Source organism: Capsicum annuum, chromosome 3 (genome assembly GCF_002878395.1).
Source record: "Capsicum annuum cultivar UCD-10X-F1 chromosome 3, UCD10Xv1.1, whole genome shotgun sequence".
NCBI classification, from domain to species: Eukaryota; Viridiplantae; Streptophyta; class Magnoliopsida; order Solanales; family Solanaceae; genus Capsicum; species Capsicum annuum.
The window spans coordinates 84,279,643-84,286,522 of NC_061113.1; positions in this window are offsets into that span (position 1 = coordinate 84,279,643).

A 6,880-nucleotide genomic window follows, 5' to 3' on the forward strand; every position below is an offset into this window, starting at 1 on the left:
CGGATTTTGAGATTTTTGATCTCTCCCTTTAACGTAGAGATTTCTCCCTTAAGATCAGCAATAGAAGGTTCCGCAGGTTTGTCGAATCTAGACATAACTTGCTTCATGCTAAAGGGCTGAATAATGGGTTTGGGGGGTTTCTCTTCGTGAGAAAGCATTAATCGTTTGAGTTCTAGAAGATATTTATTTCTAGCCTCATCATCCTGGATGTGCTCTATAATGTCAAACAGGATTTCTTTAGAATTTCCTAAAATGACATTAACAGTCTTTCTGGTGCAAGAGCAGAATGTACCGGTACAAGCGCATTCTTGGCCAGATTGGGATTGATCCGTCTCATAAGCGGCATTGATAAATTCTTCATCGCTGTAGTCGTCACTGGACGAGGTATAGGAGTCAGAAGACTCAGAAGACTCAGGTGAATCTTCCATTATAGAGAATAAATTTGTTCTGGCTTCTTCAGAGAGATCTAATTGGTTTATTTTCTTCTTCCTGTTTGACTTGCAGTCTTTCGCTCTGTGGCCTGTCTTTCCCCAAGCCCAACAAGTATCTTTAGTTTTAGAGGTTTTTCGTTTGGTCTTTCTACTAGGCTTATGAGATTCTCTTTTAAAGGACCTTTTGTTTGAGGTGGTCTTTTTGTGAGATTTGGAGGACTTCTTCCTATGTTTTTTGCTAGGACTGGTGAAACCATAGTCCTGGCAGAAAGTTCCTAACCCATATTTGGAAGTACTATTTTTCTTAAGTTGTTTCTTAAGTTTAAGGTCAATGCAGAGATCTATCCCTACGGTGGTGATGAAACTTATCAAGTCGCCATATGTTAAGATATCATAAGGGATCTTTTCCTCAAATCTATCTTTAATTTTGGTTCTAACCTTTTCTACAAACAGAGAAGGGAGACCACTAATGAATCATTCCTTCCAGAAATCATTGTTGCAACCAGATCGGATCATGACCTTTACTAAAAAGGTATCTTTGTACCATCTAAAGTCTGCTAGGTCTTTGCAGGTGAGATTGTTGAGGATTTCTAAGCTCGTATCTTGGAATAATTTGGGCTCTCCTATAAAATGTCTTGCTATGTGGTATAGGAGAGTGGCACAACCGTCTTCTTTTGCAACTTGCTCTAGAACTTCTTGGCCATTTTCACTCTTGACCACTGTTTCTATGGCCGTGGCTCCATAGATAAGGTTTTTAATGTCATCAGTGAAGTAGTTGTCCCACCAATGTTTTATCATACCAGTGAAACCTAATACGACGAATACCCCATACTTAAAGAAAATCCCATTATAAGACATGATATATTAAAATAATTTATTAAAAGTATAATCATAGTTGAGTAAAGGCATATGCACCTTATATGAAAATAGATTTCCCATGCTCTAGACAGAATGTGTACTTAGCTACTCATACTGAGTACACAATCTGCCAACATGGCTTTGATACCAGAATACGAATCTTTGAAACAATCCCCAACTTCAAACTCTAAGTCTCTACACCTTACATATGCACAGGACTTTTGGCCACTTTGGGAAGCCTTAAGCCTATCCCGAATCACCTTCACCTTTTCCATAGCCTGATAGACAAAATTCAGACCGAACATATCTGCCTTACCAACTTGAACCAACTAATAGGAGATCTACACCTCTTACCATATAATGTCTCAAAAGGGGCTATGCTAAAACTATAACGATAGCTATTGTTGTAAGCAAACTCTACCAAAGGTAGATGCTCAACCCAACTGCCACCATAATCAACAACACATGCCCGAAGCCTATCCTTCAATATCAAAATAGTTCTTTCTGCATGCCCAACTATTAGAGGATGAAAAGCAGTACTTAAACTCACCTTAGTACCCAATCCCTTCTGAAAAGACCACCAGAGATAAGATAAAAATTAAGTACCACAATCAGAGATAATCAAAACAGTTACCCCATACAGCTTCACAATATCCTGAAGATATAACTTCGTATAATCCTCCACCGGAAAGGTAGTCCTCACTGGCAAGAAGTGAGCAGACCTTTCCATCGTATTCATGATGATCCAAATTGAATCATATTATTCCTAGACTGAGGAATATCGGTAATTAAATCCATATTGATTACCTCCCATTTCCATTCGATCAAAACAATATCTTGATACAACCCTCCAGGTCTTATGTGCCCAACTTTAACTTTTTGACACACTAAGCACTTGGACACAAAATCAGCCACGACCCTTTTCATACCATTCTACCAATACATCTCTTAAAGATATTGATACATCTTCATAGATCCAATATGCACTGCATAGCATGATTCATGTGCTTCAACAAGGATCCTTTGGCGCAACCCATTGACATCAGGAACACACAACCTTATTTGGTATCGTAAAGTACCATCACCACTAATCTCAAACACCATTACCTTCTGCATACCCACATTACTCTTGATTATCATCCAGATAGGATCTAGCACTTCCTTCTACTTAATCTCTGCACCAAGATACGACTGAACAACTTCTCGTACCATCACCCCAACATCCTCAAAGTCCAGAAGACAAACTCTAAGATTCGCCAAGTAATGAATATCTTTTACCAATTCCTGTTTTCCTTCCTCCAGATGAGCCAAACTCCCCATAGATAACCTACTTGAAGAATCAACATCCACGTTATCCTTACCTGGGTGTTAGTAAAGACTTGTGTCATAATCTTTGAGAAACTCCAACCATATCCTTTGCCTCAGATTTATCTTCTTCTGAGTGAACACATACTGTAGACTCTTACGATCAAAAAAGTTGTCTACGTGCACTCGATACAATTAATGCCACTAGATTTTTAAAGAAAAAACCATCTCCAACAACTTAAAATCATGAGTAAGATAATTCCTCTCATGTACCTTTAACTTCCTAGAAGCATAGGCAATCACCTTCTGATGTTGCATCAAAATATAACCAAGTCCCACCCTAGATGCATCGCAATAAACCACAAACCCGCCCTCAGGCAGTATTAATACTAGAGCCAAATTTATCTTATCTTTCAACTTCTCAAAGCTCCCCTCAGAAGCATCTAACAAGGAAATATTCACCTTTTTCTGAGTGAACTTAGTCAAACGAGAAACTATCATTGAAAAGCTCTACACAAAACACTAATAATACCCATCCAAACCCAAGAAGCTTCAAATGTTAGTTGGAGTCATAGGTCTAGGCCACTATTTAACCACATCCATCTTTTGTGGATCCACCATGATCCCCTCACTAAAAATAATATAACCAACAAAAAACATAGCATTCAACCGAAAATCATACTTGGAGAATATGGCATACAATTGTTATTCTTTCAAGGTCAACAATACCACACAGAGGTGATTAGCAAGATCCACCTCACTTTTGAAATATACCAGAACGTCATCAATAAACACAATGACAAAGAGACCCAAAAATTGCCTAAAAACCTAGTTAATCAAGTCCATAAATATCATCATGGCTTTAGTGAACCCAAATAACATCACCAAGTATTCAAAGTGCCTATATCAAGTACAAAAAGCCATCTTAGGGATATCATCCTCCCTAATCTTAAGTTAATGATACCTAGACTGAAGATCTATCTTAGAAAAGAACTTGGAACCTTACAACTGATCAAAAAAGTTATCTATCCTTGGAAAAGGATACTTGTTCTTGGTCAATACCTTATTCAACTATCGATAGTCAATGCACTTTTGAAGGGAACAATATTATTGCGCACGAACAACACTAGTGCACCCCACAAGGATACAATAGGATGAATAAAACCCTTATCTAGAAGATTTTTAAGTTGCTCCTTAAGTTTCTTCAACACAGCTAGAGACATTCTATAAGAAGGAATAGTTATTGGATGAGTGTTCAGAACCAAATCAATACCAAACTCTATTTCCCTATATGGAGAAACACTAGGAAGATCATCCAAAAAGACCTTAGGAAACTCATTTACCATAAGAAGTGACTATAAAGAAGAACCTTTCGAGTTATAATCTGTAACCTGGACCAAGTGATACAGACAACCTTTAGTGATTAACCTTCAAGCTCTAAAATAAGAAATAAAACTCCCCCTTAAGAGCTAGGGAACCACCCTCCCACTCTATAATTGATTCACTAGAGAACCTAAAGACAACCATACGAGTTCGACAGTCCAAGAAAACATAAAAGAGTGTAACTATAACACCCCAAAAATGGGTCTCAATACATCACACAATGCTTAGGGTCACAAGTGACCCCAAGCTAACTCTTCTACTGGAAAACTCATAAGTAACTAAATAAAATACATAAATTTGTACAATATAAGCGGAAGATAACTCTTCTCTAAATCTAATCACTATAAAATTGAATTCACATGATTATAACTCTGTTTTTACAAGAAAACTGAAACTGAATACATTAACTCAACTGACTGTCTATAAAGCCTCTACTAATACTGACTATAGATAGCAAGGACACAACCCCAACTCTCACTAATTAATACATAGGAATAAGGAAGTAAAGAACAATAGTAAATCTAACTGAAGTCCCCAAAATAGGAGGACTTATTATCTGCTGGATGGAATCTGCAACTGTTTGATTTTGACTGCACATACTACAACTTATACCTACATTATGAGACAATCTAGCATATAGACATATATGTGGATCAACACTTTGAGGATGTACTGAGTATATGGGGGTGCAATGCAATAAGTAAATAGTATCATAAATCTTTATGGCAAGTTTGCATGCTAGTATAAATGACTCACATACCTTGAGTAAAAGCTAAAATCTGAACCTCATAAATCATGTATAATGACGCATATAGTACAAATCTTGTGAGTCATTCTATTTAATTCTAAAATATATACTCTCCATCGTATTCTCAAAACTTATAAGAAAGAGAAATCTTAAAATGATAGCTTTCAAAACTTATACTTTTATCTCATAGAGCGTAAAACTTCTTTGAAACTAAAGGACTCAGGACTCTTTGAAATTTTAAATCTTGGGAACTCTATGACTCTTGGAATTAAATAACTTTAGACACTCAAAAGTTTCTTCTAACCGATATATACCATGTGATCCACATAGATTCCAATGTCTTATCCTCCTAAGGAAGAAACCTCACATTGGGGAGAGGCATCATACTCTTTCCAGGTAGTATAAGCTCAACTCAGTGATCACTATCTTAGCCTTGGACCCATAAATATCAGTCCTATGATGGCATATAGTTCTAGGATATGAGACCTCGAATCATACCCAACTCGATGCTAAATACTACTCCCATACTCAACTCATAGCTCATAGGAAATCCACCTCAAATAACTCAAGAGTCTATACTGAAGACCAAAATGCATTACTATTTACTTTAATGGAACATCAATGTGGGTTCCAACTCTATTAGGACCAAAAAGGTTAAATATTTCTCAATAATCTCAAAGTACTCAAATCATAGGTGCTTATAGTAGAAAAGTTCAAAAAATTGCAATTCTCAAGTAGGGCGTAGTGGCCCATAGTTCAATCTCAAGTTAAGACATATCACTTGCACTTCGGACTAAAAATGTAAAGCTTTAAAGCATTAAAATCATATTTAAACTACATGCTCAACCATCATCTTAAAAAGATTACAATCATCTCAATTAAGATATAGGAAAAATAACACATAATAAGAATCTCATGATTTCAACATCTCAAAATTCATGCTTTGATAACAAAACATTCATAATCATCTTAAAATCTGGAAAATTCAAAAATAGGCATGAAACTATAAACAAAATCATGTAATTCAATGTTTAAACCATGGGAAATCACATAACCTTGCAAATAATGGTAATGGGTATAACGCCTAACTTGATGTTCATGGAAATCATATTAAAATTCCAAAATTTAAATCTTAAGAGAAGTTTTTGGGCACAAGAACACAAGGATTATTCTTGTTCAAACCCCACACACCTTAGATTATTAAAATTGAATGAATAACATGCTTAAGAGATGTTATTGGAACTCTTGAACGAGGTTTCTAGGAATTCTTGCACTAAGAACTTGGAATCTTGACTTAAGTTGGAGAATTGGTGGAGAAATCTTTAGTTTCTTGGAGGAGAAGTTTGAAGAACTAGGATTTTTGGTTGAGGGATTTTTTAGAAGGATGGTATATGATGCTTCTAATGACCTTAAATCAGGTGTTTGAACGATTTTAGTGGCTTGAGAAAATTCCAAAATACCCTTTTTAACTTCTGCATGAAACTGGAAAATATAACTGCGAGCCCAATTTTATGGGCAACCGCGATGCGCCACTATCGCGGTGGCTCACTAAAAATTGATGTATGGGAATTTGAGGGTCACCGCGACGCGGAGCCATCACGTTGTCCCACTGGTTTGGACCTGAAACTTCAGTACGACGTGCCACAATTGCACTAGGCTACTGGAAACTAGAAATTAGGATATTACTTCTCTCCACGATGCGCTAAGGGTCTGAATGATGGTGTTTTACGACAAAAATTTCAATTAGCCATAACTTCTTTCCCAATTAATGGATTTGGGTGAATCTTATATCATTTGAAAGATAATTCAATTTCCCACATGATAAAAAGTCAAAATTAGGAGAATTATATATGATTTAAACATTACACACTTTGGAAGTCATTCCTCAATCTTATAGAGATGAAATTAGGCTTAACGAAAGTTTGGGGTATTACAATATAGGTCTTGGGAACATTCGTCCTCAAATGTGGCTAGATAGGCTAAGAATACAGAGGAAAACTGAGGGTGCATAGCAGAAATAACTTGCTAAACTGATTCTACCTTATTCTAAACATTTGAGTACTTCTGTGAGTGCACGAAGTTATAATCAGACTAACTATATAGCTGAATCTTTGATTAGAAAGTAGCTGAGGGAAGACTATTACCTTCGACTAAA